Here is a 19,792-nt window from a genome sequence, read left to right on the forward strand (position 1 = left end):
AGGATGCATGCACAGGTAAGAGCAAAGTATTCAACAACTTGGGCGGGTGAGCGCACACCTCCAGCATTTCGAAGGGAGTAATGACCATGTAACCAGCAAGGGAACGATCAGCGGACAGACACATGGGCGAGCCATTGGTGAACAGGACAAAAGCAGGATTGTCAAGGAGCGTGGAGGATATATCAATGTGAGGAGAGGTGATAGAGTTGACCATCTGTAGACAGTCATGGTGGTTCGGATTCCAAGTCAGAGGAAGTAGAAAGGAGGGTAGCGGGATTCACTGAAGGCAGGTCACGAACCACATGAGAGCTGTAATGGGTCACTGGGCACTTCGGACCGCCATGGTTTTGGACAAGTACTCTGCTGGTGAAACCCTCTCGTTGGTTAACAAAGAGGATGAAAGGCTGACAATAATTGGATAAGCCCAAGGCTGGGGCCTGTGTCAGCTTGGAGGTCCAATCGACAGAACAAGGCTGACCCTTAAAGGTAACCTGACGTAAAATCGCATCCAAGCTCCGGTATTCAGGCACCCATTGGTGGCAATAGTTCACCATGCCAAGAAAAGACAGCATTTCCTGCCATGTAGAGGGTTGTGGGGCGTTGAGAATAGCAGCAACACGATCAGGACCCAGGTGACGAGTACCGTTCTCCAGGATGCAGCCTAGATATTGTATTGAGGTCTGACATCATTGTAGCTTGGCAGCAGAAACACAGTGCCCACAGGAGGCTAAGTGCCTATAGTACCCAGGGATGTATAAGCTAGATAGATTAACCATATGAAATGCAGGGTTACAGGGACAGGGGAATGGGTCTGGGTGGGATGCTTTTTGGAGGGTCGGTGTGGACTCACTTCCACGCTGTAGGGATTCTATCCATCCTGGTCCACCCCGGTCGATACTACAGTTAAGAAAGCACACTCTACTTTCTCAAAAGACTACGGAAATTCAGCATGTCCACAATTTCTGTTACCAATTTTTATAGATACACCATAGAAAGCATCCAATCCGGATGCATCACAGCTCAGTATAGCAATGGCTCTGCCCAAAACTGCAAGAAATTACTGAAAGTTGTGAACACGGCCCAGTACATCATGAATACCAACCTTCCGTCTATTGGCCCCACTGCCTCGGGAAAGTAGCCAGCATAGTCAAAGACTCCTCCCACCCAGGTTGTACTCTCCTCCATCCACTTCCACCTGGCAGAAGATATAGGAGTTTAAAAACATGTACCAACAGATTTAAGAATAGCAGCTTCCCTGTTGTTATCAGATTTATCAATGAGCCTTTCATATAATGAGAGTACGAGAGTATAATAAATCAAAGACAAATGGGAGTGTCTCAGCAGTTGCAATACATAACAATATAGAACATGGACTGAGGCTCAAAGATCAGATTTTCAGGAGCTAGGAGGAAGTTAAAGAGGAAGAACTTGTGTGTGTGTGTGTGTGTGGGGGGGGCAATCTCTGAATTACTCCCAATGCCATGCACCAGTGGCATAGAAATGGGGAGATAGGGAGAATCAAAATGTGGCTTGAATCATGCTGCAGTACAGGAGGCTTAGATTCTCGGGTCATAGGACACATCTCTTAAAAACAGGACAAGTTACAAATAGAATCAATGTACTCTTGGCCAGGTTCATCTGGCTGGTAGAGAAGGGTTTAAATTGGCAGCCAGATAGGAACCAATGTATAGAGAAGTATAAGAGAGGAGTAAGGCTCATAAAGGAGTGAGAATGTCTTGTGATACCAGAGAAGAAACACAGGAACAGGAGTAGGCCATTCAGCCCCTGCAGCCTGTCCCATCATTCAGTTAGATTATGGCTGATCTGTAGCCTAACCTCACACATCTGCCTGTAGCTCATATGTCTCATGCCTATCCTTAACAAAAATGTATCTATTTCAGATTTAAAATTAACAATTGATCAACCATCCAATGCGGTTAGTGGAAGAGAATTCCAATTTTCTGCCACCATTCATGTGTAGAAATGGTTCCTAACATCTCTCCTGAACAGTCTGGCCCTAATTCTTAGACTACATCCCTGGTAAAGGCAAGCCAGAGAACAATAGACCGGTGAGCCTGACCTCGGTGGTGGGCAAGTTCTTGGAGGTAATCCTGAGGGACAGGAAGTACATGTGTTTGGAAAGGCAAGAACTGATTCGGGATAGTCAACGTGGCTTTGTGTGTGGGAAATCATGTTTCACAAACTTGATTGAGTTTTTTTGAAGTAACAAAGAAGATTGATGAGGGCAGAGCCGTAGGTGTGATCTATATGGACTTCAGTAAGGTGTTCAACAAGGTTCCCCATGGGAGACTGATTAGCAAGGTTAGATCTCATGGAATAAAGGGAGAACTAGCCATTTGGATCTAGAACTGACTCAAAAGTAGAAGACAGAGGGTAGTGGTGGAGGGTTGTTTTTCAGACTGGAAGCCTGTGACCAGTGGAGTGCCACAAGGATCGGTGCTGGGTCCTCTACTTTTTATCATTTACATAAATGATTTGGTGCGAGCATAAGAGGTACAGTTAGTAAGTTTGCAGATGACACCAAAATTGGAGATGTAGTGGACAGCGAAGAGAGTTACCTCAGATTACAACAGGATCTGGACCAGATGGGCCAATGGCTGAGAAGTGGCAGATGGAGTTTAATTCAGATAAATGCAAGGTGCTGCATTTTGGGAAAGCAAACCTTAGCAGGACTTATACACTTAAGGTCCTAGGGAGTGTTGCTGAACAAAGAGACCTTGGAGTGCAGGTTCATAGCTCCTTAAAAGTGGAGTCGCAGGTAGATAGGATAGTGACTAAGGTGTTTGGTATGCTTTCCTTTATTGGTCAGAGTATTGAATACAGGAGTTGGGAGGTCACGTTACGGCTATACAGGACATTGGTTAGGCCTGTTGGAATATTGCATGCAAGTCTGGTCTCCTTCCTATCGGAAAGATGTTTTGAAACTTAGAAGGGTTCAGAAAAGATTTACAAGGATGTTGCCAGGGTTGGAGGATTTGAGCTATAGGGTGGGGCTGATCAGGCTGGGAGCGTCGGAGGCGGAGGGGTGACCTTATAGAGGTTTACAAAATTTTGAGGGGCATGGATAGGATAAATAGACAAAGTCTTTTCTCTGGGGTCGGGGAGTCCAGAACTAGAGGGCATAGGTTTAGGGTGAGAGGGGAAAGATATAAAAAAGACCTAAGGGGCAACTTTTTCACACACAGAGTGGTACTTGTATGGATTGAGCTGCCAGAGGATGTGGTGGAGGCTGGTACAATTGCAACATTTAAGAGGCATTTGGATGAGTATATGAATATGAAGGGTTTGGAAGGATATGGGCCGGGTGCTGGCAGGTGGGACTAGATTGGGTTGGAATATCCGGTCGGCATGGAAGGGTCTGTTTCCATGCTGTACATCTCTATGACTCTAACTCCCCAAAACAGCAGACGTAGTTTCTCTATCTATGCTGTGTTATATCTTGATATTATATCATATCTTGAAGTAGCACTTTATTCGATGGATCACACTAAGGCTGACAGGATTACAATGCGTGCATGTAAATGCACAGAATGAGATTGATGAGCAACAAGTGCTGAGTCCGATCTGGGAGTGTGAAATGACAACAACTATACAAATATGGGTTAAAATAATGAAGGCTTTCAAGGATATAAATTGCTCAGAAAAGATGGGGAAGAGAAAGCAAGGTTGGTTGGCAGTGCTGATTAGGGGCAAGGATGAGGATAGTGAAGAAGGTGTTTGGTATGCTTTCCTTTACTGGTCAGAGTATTGAGTACAGGAGTTGGGAGGTCACGTTACGGCTGTACAGGACATTGGTTAGGCCACTGTTGGAATATTGCGTGCAATTCTGGTCTCCATCCTATCGGAAAGATGTTGTGAAACTTGAAAGAGTTCAGAAAAGATTTATAAGGATGTTGCCAGGGTTGGAGGATTTGAGCTATAGGGAGATGCTGAGCAGGCTGAGGCTGTTTTCCCCCCGAGTGTCGGAGGCTGAGGGTGACCTCATAAAGGTTTACAAAATAATGAGGGGCATGGATAGGATAAATAGGCAAAGTCTTTTCCCTGGGGTGAGTGAGTCCAGAACTAGAGGGCATAGGTTTAGGGTGCGAGAGGAAAGATATGAGAGACCTAAGGGACAACTTTTTTATGCAGAGGGTGGTACGTGTATGGAATGAGCTGCCAGAGGAAATGATGCAGGCTGGTACAATTGTGACATCTAAAAGGCATTTGGATAGGTATAGGAATAGGAAGGGTTTGGAAGGATATAAGCTGGGTGCTGGTAGGTGGCATTAGAATGGGTTGGGATATCTGGTCAGCACAGATCGGTTGGACCAAAGGGTCTGCTTCCGTGCTGACTCTATAACAGAATCCAGTTATTAGAGTTGAGAAGCAACTGGAGTATTCTAGTGGCCTTAACAGTGAGGGAACAAGAGAGATAAAGGAGAAACTTTGCAAAGGAAACAGAGAGATGTGCAAGACTGTATCATGGTGTTACTGAACGACTTGCTTCAATATTGAATAAAAACAGAAGTTTCTGGAAAAGCTCAGCAGGTCTGGTAGCATCTGTGGAGAAAAATCAGCGTTAATGTTTGGGGTCCGGACACCCTTCCTCAGAACTGGAATATGGATTGGGATAATGATGAGTAAAGGGTAAAGAAGGGGAGGAATTTCTGAAATGTGTTCAGGAGAAATTCCTTGACAATTATATTCTTAGTCAAACTAAGGAAGAGGAGAAGTGGAATTGTACTGGAGAATGACATAGATCAAATGGATCAAGTGGGGGTACATTTGGATGAGAGTGATCACAAGGTTTTAATGTAACAGAGAAGATCAACTGATAATTTAAATTAGAACTTCTAAATTGGAAGAGGTCTAACTTGAATGGAATGAGAGATCTGGTCAGGGATAAATGGAGCTGAAAATGTGTTGCTGGAAAAGCGCAGCAGGTCAGGCAGCATCCAAGGAGCAGGAGAATCGACGTTTCGGGCACGAGCCCTTCTTCAGGAAGTCCGAAACGTCGATTCTCCTGCTCCTTGGATGCTGCCTGACCTGCTGCGCTTTTCCAGCAACACATTTTCAACTCTGATCTCCAGCATCTGCAGTCCTAGCTTTCTCCCAGGGATAAATGGAACCAAGAAGTGACAGGAGAAACTAGCAATGTTTGTGAATGAACGTTTCCTGCATAAGCCAACTGCATTCCAACAGGAGGGAAGGGAAAGGGTAAGAGTAAAGTTGATTGAGTGGCAAAGCTCATTGACGGATAAGGGAGATAGAGAACATATCATAAATAAGAAGGTCAATGATGCACAAGGCTAAATTTTTCAAGTGAGAAACAGTTTTGTGGATTTTAAGAAAACATTCAACAAAATAACATATAAAAGACTCATTAATAAAATTAAAGTTCATGGAATAAGTGGGTAGAGTCAGAGATAAAAATCATCTTAAAGACAGAAAGCAGTTGAATGGTTGGTTTCACACTGGAATTGGGTGCTCCCCAAGCAGAGTAAAATTTCAAAATTTGCCAATGAGACCAAACTTGGAAATGTGACAAATAATGAAGACGATGCCAATCAACTAAAACAGGGCATAGACAAGCTTGCAGAATGGGCAGTGGGAGCTGGCATTTAATACAGGGAAGTGTGAGATTTTGGTAGAAAGAACAGGAATAGATTATATGAAGTGAAGGGCAGAGTGCTGAAGAATGTGCAGTGACAGAGGCATGATCAACAGTCTTTGAAGGTATCTGGATAAATTGAGACAGTGATTAGCAGAGTGTCTGGAATGCTAGTTTCATAAACAGAGGTATTGAGGACAAAGGTAGGGAAGTTAAACTAAACCTTTATAAAGCTCTGGTTAGGTCACAATCAGAATATTGCATCCAACTCAGGACATCATCCATTAGGGAGGATGAGAGGGTTCTGGACAGATTGTTGAGAAGATTTAACAGAATGGCTCCAAGTTGAGGAATTTGAGCTACAAGGCTAAGTTGGAGAAGTTGGGTTCTTGAAGCAAAGGAGGTTGCGGGGACGTATGATTGTGGTGCAAAGATTATGATTGCAATCTGGTAGACAAAGAAAATCTGATCCTTTTGGCTGTTGGTACAGGGGCACAGATTTCACATTTTGGACAAGAAACGTGGGGGAATGTGAGGAAAATCTTTTTACTCTATTGAGGGAGAGGAAACAGAGATCGTGAATGATTTGAAAAAAAAAATTGAACAGGCACTTGAAGGAAATAAATGACAGTGTTATTGTGAGATAGCAGAGGAATATATTGGATTTGTATACCATAGGAATGGGACTGGATTGTTGTACGGTAAGCCAGTGCAGACTCAATGGGTTGAATCGCCTCCTTCCATGACATAATGGCTCCATGGCTCATAGGAACATAAAAAAGGAGCAGGAATACATTATAGAGTTTACCACATAGGCTCGCCATTTAATATGATGATATCAGACTCTTTGAGCAGAAGTTTGATGATTGTGTGGACTGCAAAATGCTCATCGGCACTGCCTCACCTTCATGCAGTTGCCTCTTTGCTTAAAAATACAAACTCCCCATGGGCTGATGCTCAGAAACCACTTCCATTTAGCCAGTGGCATCCTCTTTCAGTGGGGAATTCATCACTGTTGTCAAACAATTTTTAATAAGGCCTTTGTGCATTCAAATTGGCTACCAGTCATCTTGGAAGGTAGGCACGGCCTAATTACACTTGTGGCTGCTCCTTGACCATTACTCTAACTGCCCCATTTGCCAATTAATACCCACTCAACAGCCTCATCCCATCACCAGTGGTGGGATTCATCATAGCTGGGCATTCCCTGAATGCCATCTTCTCCACAAAATCTGCCTGTGGACACTCACCTGGACCAGGGTCACGTGGTCACTTTGTTTGCTGCAAAACCAACTGTATTTATGGTCTCTGCATCAGCACTACCAGGCAACAAAGAATTGCAGCCTCTGATTGGCCAACAGTTCCCAGAGGACAGACCACCCTATCCTCAACCTCAACAGCACATTTCTCTGCAACTCTTAAGTGTGAGGGGAGACCCCATCATCTCCATTAAATAACATCCCCAGTCACACTTACTCACACAGTGATTTGGGCACAATCTTACACTCCCCCAGAGGGAAAATCCATAAATAATATTTGAAAATGAAAGTACATGTCCATGCACAGCCTCAGGTTTGAAATCTACAAGATGAGTTAGTTCAGTATTCACATGTTGTGACTGTTTTTTCTTCCGGGTCCATTTCATATTTGCTCTCTCACCCACATCAATACAAATATGCACTCGTACTCACTCACTATGCCACACGTGCACACATTCACAGCTGACTGCTTCTGTTTGGCCTCTTTGGTATAAGTTACATTGTTTTGTAAAATGGATCCTACTGTAGGGAAATTGCCATCTGCCAATCACATGGATCAGATCAGTGGCACACTGTTAAAAAGTGGTTAATGAACAAGGCTTTTCACTAAACAGAGATGATGAAATCTTAAGTAGTAAATGCCACACTCAACTGATCGGGTACTTCTGTGCAGAGGTAGAAAAGGTTAATCTTTAATCCTTCATCATATCTGCTGAGGGTTTCCAGCACTTTGTTTCAGATTGTCAGGAGCTGCCTTATGTACAAACATCAGTGCTCAAAGTAATCACTGTGACCACAGCAACAGCTCACAGGAATAATCAGATGACAAATGCTTTATTGTAAACAAAATTTCTATTCACCATTATTTTAACATTCACATTGTCAGAAACAGAATACATGCTGAAATGTTTTTATTAGAGTTTATAGTGGTTTATAAAGTTTATAAAGTTATATTATAGTTGTTTATAAAGAATTATCAGAATGGAATCAGTAAAATTGCACATATTCAATAAAATATAAAAATATTAGAGATCTGTATTTTCAGTTTCAAACACTTTGATACATTATGGTGAATAATCAGGTCACAGAGTTCATGACCTGTCATCAGTAAGGGGTCTTCACTCTCTGAGGGGACATGTCACAAATTTTAGCAATGGAAGACATACAATCTCTGGTCAGAACATCATGCCCTTGTGCAGCTACCAGCTTGGTCAGGGTCCCATTCAGCTGCTCCATGTGACAGGCAAGGTTCAGGTCCGAACCAGTTAAAGTGGCCATCATTCAAATACTGAATTCATTGGCTCACAATGTCATCGATATCCCAGCACAGCTTAGACACCCCCGGAAAGATGCAAAGTCAGACCCGTTTGGGGATACTGGAGAATGGTGGGTTCTAACTGAGTGGACACATTTAATTGAACTTTGAGATGCTTATTCCAATCAAATCCAGCCTCTTGATTATAAGCAGACAGCTTATTATTTCTGAAAAGAATTGGAATTTCTAAAGGGAACTTCAAATAAATATTTGATGCTTTGCTCGGTAAGTGTTTCCTACCACTGCTGCCATCATTGTTCTTTTGTTCACATTATATTGTGTTGGAGGCCAGTACAATTCTGTTGGCAGTAGTTATACTGAGGTTACATGAGCAATGCTGAGGCCAAACCTAATGAGATGCTGCTCCTCAGACTGAGCTGTGTGACAGTGACTGCACACACTCTGTGCAGTGTGGGACCTTCATCGGGAAGATGTTCAAGAACGACTTGTTTATCTGGATTCAGTCTCACAATGCACACAGTGTGAAGGAGCCAGATTGAAAATCCCTCCAGATTAGTCTTTATTAAATTGCTGCTTACCATTTCACAGAACTAGGCCAGGATTTGAATAACAATAAAAGTACAGAAATGGTTTCTGAGAGATATTCTGGCTTGGGCTGTGCCGGAACATTCCACAGCAGGGTGGGTGCAGAGTTGGGGGTGGGGGGAGGGGGTGGTGAATGGCATTTACAGGGTAGCTTTTCTGTTTGCTCATCAACTACCATTTCCTCTTGGCTCCTGTACAGAGAGCAGATGTGGAGAGAGCTTCAGCCTGGATCCATCCCACCTTCCAGGCTGAGGAAAGAAGTGTGGATGTGAACAGGAGAGCTCAAAAGGAGCAAAATGCAAGGCTATAATTCAAAATTAGTGGTCAGTACTCAAAACAAAATGGTGCCCAGCACCTGTACTCCATTACCATCTCCATCAAACTTGCTAGCACTGGGAAAGAACCTTGAATAAAATTAAGTACAATGCCAGTTAAATGCTTTAGGGTAAAAAAATCCTAAGGAAAAGCAGGAGAGTCCAGAGTAGCAAGAGCAGTGATCAGCATTAGCACACAGTCTGGATCTCAGTTTTAATAAAATGAAATATAAATATGTTCATAAAAGGAAAGAGGATTGTAGTTTCTAGTTTATGGACTTGATTTGCAATGTGTTGCATTGTTATACATGATATTGATCCTGAAATGGATTTAGATTCACACAACTGAACTAGACTATTGAGTCACTATGTACAGCACAATAGCATTGAGTCAAATTTCAGGATAAGTAACAAACCTGCAGCAGGTTTGAGAAAACTCATTCTCAGCATGGCCTTATAAAGATCCAAGTCATTGCAGTGGAAGGGAATGCTCCTTTCATAGTCAAAGGGGAAAAATGGCATTTGTACGGCACGTTTCACAGCATCAAGTCATTCCAAATCACTTGCAGCCAATTAAGTTGTTCTGAAGGGCTTTCACAGTTGTAATGCAGAAAACATAGTAACTGGTCTGTACACAGCAAGATCCCACAAGTAACATGAAGAGAGCCAACTAGTCTTCATCTCTCAACCCACATCAGACTTCCAATGCTCAAGTATTTAATTTATTGGAAGGCAAACACTGGAGTAAATTCCACTAAGCATATTACCATACTCAGGCTAATTTCTGAGGTAGCTCCTTTCAGCATTGTTCCTATTCAGTGATAGCCCACCATGGGCATACAGCATTGTCACATCAAGTCTGTTGCATTGGACAGTGAAACAGAATGCAACCAAAGTCCCTGGTAAATGCCCCATTCTTTTAGTATCAGTGAGGAGATTTTATTGAATTGTGATCCCAAAGCAGTCATGGTACAAGTCGGGAATCAGAGTGTAGCTAAACTCAGGGCACCCACTAACAGATCTGTGACTAAAACCAGACACTTACATTTTTCCTATCCTGTGGCTTGCTTACACTTCAACACATGCAAACAAGACTGGTGAGGGGGAGGAGATGAGGACGGTGATGAGGTGTTTGAATCCGAACTGCAGGTGGAGGGGAAAGCCTAAAGGGAAGAGAGGCTGATTGGACTGTATGGGTCAGGGAAAGGCAGGGGTCAGGGAAAGGCAGGGGTCAGGGAAAGGCAGGGGTCAGGGAATGGCAGGGGTCATCTTATTAATCTCTTCCCACCTTTGCAAATACTTGACTTCACCACCTGGTTAGAAGGAAGTTTGCCACAGGACTCACTGGAGTCTCTTTCCCCCTTAAAAACTGGTTTTGCCCATTCAGCTGTTGTTGCAACTGTCCCCATGGACTGGATCCCAGCATTTCCTCCTCCAGCCCCTATGTCAGCAAACTGCACACTGAAGAACACAGAGGCTTCTGAAAGCCTGGCCAAGCTGATCCTGAGACAGAAACAGATAACAAGGTCACAGTGGAATTTGGTTAACTGTTGGAGCTCTTACTGACCACACCTTCTGAGATAACTATGCTGAACCTGCCTATGGCTAGCTCAGAATTTGCAGGTGAGATATAGCTACTTCTAGAATAAAAAAATCTGATCTCTAATTAATATTTGTTGAAGGTTTAAAATGACATGCTCATTCACAATCAGTTATCTGGAGAACGAATTGAAGGCAGTTGTCAATTAATTAACAAACTGTGAAGCCTATCCAATATTTCTCTTTCAATCAGTAAAAAGTGATTATCTGGTCATTAAATTATCACTGTTTGTGGGAGTTAACTTTGTACTTTTCATTATCCTGAGGCTGTGAAAGGCACCTGAAGAATAGATTAATCAAATATCGATCTCTGCCTAAACATGAAGGGTTAATTTGTACACTCAGGTTTATGTTTGCATTTTCATACTTGTGGATGTGTTTTCACATACAGGTGGTTTTGTTCTCAAATGAAAACCCCATGACACAGGTGGGAAGGGTATGGGCCTGAACTGTCATGGAGGTGGGTTTCCTGTCCAATTAAGAGCTTCAGATCAGTTCTTGAAGTTGCAGAGCCAATCAGAAGTCTTCCACCTTCATGTAAACACCCAATTATTCTATTAGGTAAATGACTAGGAGGGCATCTCAAAAAGAAATTGCTCTCCTAACCACTTTTTAAAGAGTAGTTATAAAGAAGTGCACAAAGCAGTCAAGACCACCTTTGTTACGGTTGAAAAGGAGGGTGTAAAATCCCTGTATATGCAGGCAGGGAAGAGATGGGAGGCCTTCCTGAAACCCTGCTGTCCCACTACCACCCAAGCCGTTGCCTAACCTCCAGGCAGCTGACAAACCCTCATACCTCAGTTACATTGGGAAGCTGGAGGCTGATGGTAAAGTGTCAGTCAACCTCAGTCAGCTGTAACAAAACTCGGAATAAGCCAAACTGCCTGTCCTGCCTGCCTAGTGAGCAGATTTTCTCTCTGGATCTCAATCCTATCTCCCCAAAGGCAGAGGGCGTATGAATTGTGCCCTACGACCAATATTTTGAGACAGCCAGGCTGTTGCTGCCCTGGTTAGAACATAAAAATTTATCCCTGGATCAATTTAAACCTAGATATTTGTGTTTGAAACAATAGTTCAGACTTCACACGAGAAGATTCTGATATTAAAATTAATGTACGCATGGGAGAGTTATGCCCAGTACATTCTGCACAATTCCTGCAGCAATGGTGATCAACAAAATGCAGATTGGAAGAGGTCTTATTCAACTTATTAAAAAAGGACCATTGACCATTTGATTTTCTTCTCATTAAATCTGCTTTGATTGGTAGGTTCATTTTAAGATTGCTGAGGCTAATGACTCCTAGTGACTCAGTGCTCATTGGGTGTGTTGGGAGCTGAGTGTGTCGGACATGCGAGTTTCCTTGTGCAGTGCATTTTGTGTTAAAAACAAACTGAACTTCTTGGACCAAATTTTCAAAAAAGTTCAGCCAATAATGAATTTGGTCTGGACAGACACTGTGCCAGCAGTGTGTTGGTCAGTGTTGGCTCAAAAACAGCAGCTATCTGCACTTTGCTCGCTGACTCATGCCGAATACTTAGTGATTTTCTCTTCAGTGCAATTTCTTGAAGCACCTGAAGAAACTCTGAAGAGGAAGAATTCCACAAAGAGTGACTGCAGCCAACACTCACTTCAATCCAGGTCCAATAACAGCACACGACTCACTTATCATCAACACTTGCTCCACAGGCACTGCTACCAGTTCCACACATTCCCTTTACTGTGTCACAGGAGCTGACCGGAGTGATGTGGGTCAGTGACTGTGATGACGATTAACACCCAGATTCTTTATGGAGCCAGCACCATTCTTCAAGCCCTCGTCATCTTCATCACTCCCATCACACTCCTCTTGATCACTGCGATCATCACCATCCAACTGAAAGACAAACAATGTTGCTTTGTTAATAGACAATTTGCAAGACATACTTTAAAGCCGCTTGTGGTACAGTTGTAATGATGTTGATGGGCCCAGTTGTATTATTGCTAGACTATTAATCCAAAAACTGAGTTAATGTTCTGGAGACAGGCTCGAATCCCACCATGAGTTGGTGGAATTAGAATTCAATAAAAAGAAATCTGTAATTAAGAATCTACTCATAGCCATGAAACCATTGTCAATTGGTGGAAAACCCCATCTGGTTCACTAATGTCCTTCAGGAAAAGAAATCTCTCTGATCTGCCCTCTGAAATGGTTGAATGAGATGCTCAAGATTTAACTCAAGTCTTGAAATTTGCTCTGATCCATATTACTGACCCACAGCACACTTTAATTTGCAGCAGTTATGTTCCACAGGCAGCCTCAAGAGAAAGGATTTGGCCTGGATCATTTCAGGTGCCCTGAGTGTGCAAATAAAAAAAGGTGCTATCTCCAAGTTCTGTGCTGAACTCCAGCTGGATTCAGGAGATGCGAGTCTGCTGTGTCTTTAATGATCCCAGCTCATTACTATTTCCGATTCTAGTGAGCTAAAATACATTTTTCAAATCTTGCAGTGGCATTACTTGAGGCTGACAGCAGACATTCCTTGGTGCATTGGTTCAACATCAAGGTAGCTCTTTTCCACAGTGATTTCACTGACAGAACAGCACTGGCCCAACTGGGATTGTCAGCCAACCTCCAGGATTGGAGTGAGTTCCCAGAAGAAAATCATTGGGACATTCAAAAGAAAGCTTTCCTTTATTCTTGTGATCCTTTCACTGAAAGGTTATAACATCTTTGGGGAAAGACGACAACAGGCCGTTATGCAGAATCATCCAATTGACTAACGAAGGAGTTGATCAGTTCCCAACTGGTTTAAAGGACTGCCAAGGAGGAGAGATTACTGCAAGTGATGATTTATCCTCTAAAACCAGCATTCAACTCAAAATACTGGGAGGGTGTTGGCCCCTTTAAGGAGGTTGATAGTCATTGACAATAATGTTAAATTGACTTAATGACTTTTGGAAGAGTGCACGTACTCTGTTTCTACAACTGGAATCCTCAAAAGATGGCATCATTCTGTCTGTCAAAAGGACAATAACCAACCTCCTGACTGAACTTCAGTTCTGAATAGCAATTAAAATCAGAATTGAAATGTTAACTCTGTTTCTCTTTCCATAGATGCTGCCAGACCTGTTTAGTTTCTCTAGCACTTTGTTTTAATTTTAGTAGTAAATGGAATCCAGACTTGGATAAACCATTATCTTTGTTGATCGCAACTGCTTGGAAGAACGTCATGATTTGGAGATGTTGGTGTTGGACTGGGACGTACAAAAGTTAAAAATCACAACACCGGGTTATAGTCCAAAAGGTTTAATTGGAAGCACTAGCTTTCGGAGTTCCGCTCCTTCATCAGGTGATTGACTTCACCTGATGAAGGAGCGTTGCTCGAAAAGCTAGTGTGCTTCCAATTAAACCTGTTAGACTATAACCCGGTGTTGTGTGATTTTTTAACTTGGAAGAAAACTAGTCTTGGAGCGCCACCTTGTGGCTGGTCAGCTATGCTCAGGAATTGGCCAAAATGTCCAATTTCTTTCCATCATAACTGCTGCTGTACACTTTAACCGGGTGGAGCATTACAATGTGCTTCACCGTCTTCGGAAAACTTCAGCCAAAAAACTGAGGGGTTTCAAGACTGGGGGCATTTTTTTTAAGGTGAGAGGAGGAAGATTTAAAAAGACATGGAGGGAACATTTTTTTTTAAAACAAAGCATGGTTCGTGTATGGAACTTCCACAGCAAGTGGTGGATGTGGGTACAGTTAGTTATTTAAAAGATATTTGGATAAGAACATGAATAATAAATGACTGGAGGGATATGGGTCAAGTGCAGGCAGGTGCAAACCAGTTAGTTTGGTTAGTATGGTCAGCATGAGTTGGTTGGACCGAACGGTCTGTTTCCTTACTATATGACTCTATATCCCTGACTAAAATCACACATTTAGCTGGAAATGATATGGATGTCAGATAGACTCAGTTGCTTACAGGAAAGGAGGAAGCCATTCAGCCCATCGTGTCTGCACTGGTCCAATAAATATGACTAAAATCTGATTTTCTTCCCCTGAAGACTATGGCAACACAAATGGATATCTAAATATTACTTAACATGTTGAGAATTTTAGACTCAACTACCCTTTCAGGCCCACAGTTCCAAATCCTCAACATCTTCCACATGAAAAAGAAATTCTCCTCAACTCGATATAGCCTTACCTCTTACCCTAAACTCTATGCTCTGTGGTAACTGATCCCTCGACTAATGGGATAAGTGACTTCTATATCACAATATCTATGCTCTTCATAATCTTATACACCTCTATCCGGCTCCTTCTCAACCAGGAAAACTAACCCAGCATTTCCAATCGCTCCTAATAGCTCAGGTATCCTGGTTAATGTCATCTGTATCGTCTCCAGAATAATCACCTTCCTATAATGCAGTGACTAGAACTGCACACAGTACTCCATTTGTGGCATACCCAGTGTTCTATGCTTTCCTAGTATAATCATGTCATGGCTATTAAAGCCAAGGATCCCCTATGTCTTCATTACCAACTGACCTACTTGTCCTGCGGACCAGTTAGGGATTTGAGTATGCACACCCAGGTACCTTTGATCTTCAGTACTTTCCTGCCATTCATATTGAAATCCCTTGTCTGGTTAGCCTTCCCTAAATGCATTATGTCAAACTTTTCTGGATTGAATTTCATCAGCCACTGCTCTGCCCAGCTGACCAGTCCATTGATATCCTCCTACAGTTTATGGCTAATATTCTCATCTATTTATGACCTTACCAATTTTCATATTATTCATTAAATTCTTGATCATATCCCTACATTTAAGTCCAAATTGTGAATGCATGCCACAATTGGCAAAAGCCCTAGCACTGCCAGCTCAGGACTCCACTGGAAACAGACTTCTATTCACAGACACATTGTAAAACAATCACCTTCCTGCCTCTCAGCCAAATTTGGATCCAATGGGTCGCTTTGTCTTCCATCCTCTGACCAGTCTGCATGAGGAACCTTAGCAACTGTTGAATAAAGGAGGATTCTGGGTAATCCAAGATGGAAGACAAGAAAAATTTCTGGCTGTAACAGCTGCTCCTTTATTGAGGTATTTTAGGTGTTGGAGGGGATTTCCTCGAATTCCAGAAGCAGCAATTACTGTTTTATATGCTGTTGCATTGTTTTGGAACTTTGTGGGAAAAAAAAGTCAAAACAGCACTTTGAAAAGGGAGAGGAACAGACAAAGGAAGCACATGGTGAGGTCAGTGGAGGGGAGAGAGGGAGAGATACCAACACAGCAGTGAACCTGCACCGTTACTGCCTTTGCTGTTTGAATTCATGTATTGCTGGACATTGGAGTGCATCTGGGAAAATTAACAAACAGTGAAATTCATAACAAATCTTGGAGGAACCTGTTTGGGAGAGGTCACAGCACAGAAACAGATAAGTGGACATTTTAAGCCGGAAAAATGCATTGCTAGAAAAGCGCAGTAGGTAAGGCAGCATCCAAGGAGCAGGAGAATCGACTTCTAAGCCTGGCCTTACATTAAGTCTGCAGTAGTGAGTAGAGTGGGTTCTTTCTTGATTATATGTTTTATTGAGAGATGTCTCTTAATTAAACTAAAATATAAGCCATAAGTATTAATTTAACTTGGAGCAGTGTTTTGTAAAGGAATAAGACTGCTACTTTCTGGGTCTGTAGATTGAAATAAACAAAAATGGCCTTGAGAAGAATGATATGCTCTTCTTGTCAGATGTGGGAGTTTAGGGACCGTTTGCGTGTTACTGAGGATTATACCTGTAATATATGCCATTGGTTGCGAATCCTATCAGATTGAATGGATCGGTTGGAGATACAGTTAGAGGCAATGAGGAATTTACAACAGCAAGGGGATGTGATGGATGGCAGTTATAGGAAGGGAGAAAAGTCACAGATACATAGATGGGTTAACTCTAGGAAAGTAATAGAGGTAGGCAGTTAGTGCAGGAATCTTCGGTGGCTCTCCCCATTTCAAACAAGTATGCTGTTTTGGAAAATGTAGGGGGTGATGGATTCTCAGGGGAATGTAGCACAAACTGCCAAGTTTCTGGTATTGATACTGGCTCTAATGCAATGAGGGGTACGTCAGGTTCCAAGAGATTAATTGTGTTAGGAGACTCTCTAGTCTGAGGTACAGACAGACGTTTCTGTGGCCAGCAGCGAAAAATCAGAAAGGTGTGTTGCTTCCCTGGTGCCAGAATCAAGGATGTCTCAGAGGGTGCAGAATGTTCTCAAGGGGGAAAGGGGCCAGCAGGAGGTCATTGTACACACTGGAACCAACAAAAAAGGAAGGGAAAAGGTTGAGATTCTGAAGGGAGATTGCAGAAAGTTAGGCAGGAATTTAAAAAGGACGTCCTTGAGAGTAGTAATATTAGATTACTTAGTGTGGAAACAGGCCCTTCAGCCCAACGAGTCCACACCGACCCGCCGAAGTGCGGCTCACCCAGACCCATTCCCCTACATTTTACCGCTTCACCTAACACTACGGGCAATTTAGCATGGTCAATTCACCTAACCTGCACATTTTTGGACTGTGAGGGGAAACCGGAGCACCCGGAGGAAACCCACGGGGAGAATGTGCAAACTCCACACAGACAGTCGCCTAAGTGGGAATTGAACCCGGGTCTCTGGCGCTGTGAGGCAGCAGTGCCACCGTGCCACCCACTGGATTACTCCCGGTGCTACAAGCTGGTGAGGGCAGGAATAGGAGGATTGAGCAGATGAATGCATGGCTGAGGACTTGGTGTATGGGAGAAGGATTCACTTTTTTGGATCATTGGAAGCTCTTTTGGGGTAGAAGTGAACTGTACAAGAAGGACGAATTGCACCTAAATTGGAAGGGGACTAACATACTGGCAAGGAGGTTTGCCAGAACTGCTTGGGAGGATTTAAACTAGTAAGGAGGAAGTGTTGGATGTCTTGAAACGCATTAAGGTGGACAAATCCACAGGACCTGATCAGCTGTACACTAGAACTTCTTTTTCTTAACCAAACCCTCAATTTCTTTCGTCATCCAGCATTCCCTATACCTACTAGCCTTTCCTTTCACCCTGACAGGAGCATACTTTCCCTGGATTCTCGTTATCTCTCATGCTCCAGTTTCCTCCCACAGTCCAAAGATGTCCAAGTAAGGTGAATCAGCCATGCTAAATTGTCCTGTAGTGTCCAGGGACATGCAGGCTAGGTGGATCAGCCATGGTTAAAAAAAACCATTTGGATTCTCCTTAATTCTATTTGCCAAAGCTATCTCATGTCCCAATTTTGCCGTCCTGATTTCTGTCAAGTATACTCCCACTGCCTTTATACTCTTCTAAGGATTCACTTGATTTATCCTGTCTATACCTGACAAATGCTTCCTTTTTTTAACCAAGGCCTCAATTTCTTTAGTCATCCAGCATTCCCTGTACCTACAAGCCTTTCCTTTCACCCTGATAGGAATATACTTTCTCTGGACTCTTGTTATCTCATTTCTGAAGGCTTCCCATTTTACCTACGAACATCTGCCTCCAATCGGCTTTTGAAAGTTCTTGCCTAATACCGTCAAAATTAGCCTTCCTCTAGAACTTCAGCTTTTCGATCTGGTCTACCCTTTTCCATCACTATTTTAAAACTAATAGAGTTATGGTCGCTGGCCCCAAAGTGCTCCCCACTGACACCTCAGTCACCTGCCCTGCCTTATTTCCCAAGAATAGGTCACTGTAAATAATCTAATCTAATCTAATCTCTGGTCACCATGGGTAATTTAGAATGGCCAAATCACCTAACCTGCACAACTTTGCACTGTGGGAGGAAACCCACGCAGACAAGGGAAAGATGTGCCAACTCCAGTCACCAGAGGTTAGAATTGAACCCAGGTCTCTGGCACTAAGAGGCAACAGTGCTAACCACTGAGCCACCATGCCACGCCACTGACATATGAAGAAAGGTTGGATTGACAGTCCTTGTACTCACTGGAATTTAGAAGAATGAGTTGGGGATCGCATAGAAACATAAAAACCTGATGGGACTGGACAGGCTAGATGCAGAAAGCATATTCCCAATATTGGGGAAATCCAAAACTCGGGGTCACACTCCAGGGGTAAACCATTCAGGACTGAGATGAGGAAATATTTCTTCACTCAGAGTTGTGAACCTGTGGAATCACTTCCACAGAAAGGTGTTGGGGATAATTTGTTTGATATATTCAAGAGGGAGCTGGATGTGGCCCTTAAAGGGATCAAGGGAAATGGAAAAAAGTGGGGGTGGGATACTGAGATTGCATGATTGGCCAGGATCATACTGAATGGTGGTGCAGGCTTGAAGGGCCGAATGGCCCAACCCTGCAACTGTTTTCTGTGCTTCTATTTTTTTAATCCTATATTCACTGCTGCATGACACTAGAGATTAATATCTTTGCAGTCCTGCTTTTCAATTTCGAGCTCCCTAAAATCTGAGAGAAGGACCTTAATTTTCTTTCTTCTCCTGTCAATAGTCTCAACATGGGCCATAACTTCAGGGTGTTCACCTTCCCCCTTCAGAATGTCCTGCAGCTGTTCCATAGCAACCCTGATTGTGACACCTGGGAGTGAACACACCATTCTGGATCATGTCTATTACTACAGAAGCTTCTGTTTACTCCCCTCACTAACAAACCCCCTACTACGAGCGTATACTTCCTGCCCCCAAGGAGCTGGACCACCCACAGTACCATGGCCTCACCGATGGCTAGCTTCCATAAAGGAACTGTCATTCTTACTGTTCACCATGGCCAGGAAACAGCTTACAAGTAAGACGCACACTGGGGATTCTCTCACTACCTGCCCAGTTACCACCTCCTGGTGGTCACCGATTTCCCCTCAGGCTGCATTTTCTGAAGCTGCAAGGTGACCACGTTCTGAACCATGCCATCCACTAATCTCTGTCTTTTGAATGCCTCACCATGCCCCCAGTGCTGCTCAAGCTCTAGAATCTGAGCTCGAGTTGCTCCACCTGAAGGCATATCTCCCACAGAGTCATCCAGACTACCCAGACCCTCCACAACACCACAAAGTGCAGAATGTGTAACAGACAGGTCTGAGCACCCCAGACATATCTCAACCAAATAAAACATGGACCTCTTCTTTACTTTTACCCTTCCTTCCAGAAGGATCTT

The sequence above is a fragment of the Chiloscyllium plagiosum genome, chromosome 36 (genome assembly GCF_004010195.1).
Source record: "Chiloscyllium plagiosum isolate BGI_BamShark_2017 chromosome 36, ASM401019v2, whole genome shotgun sequence".
In the NCBI taxonomy this organism is placed as follows: domain Eukaryota; kingdom Metazoa; phylum Chordata; class Chondrichthyes; order Orectolobiformes; family Hemiscylliidae; genus Chiloscyllium; species Chiloscyllium plagiosum.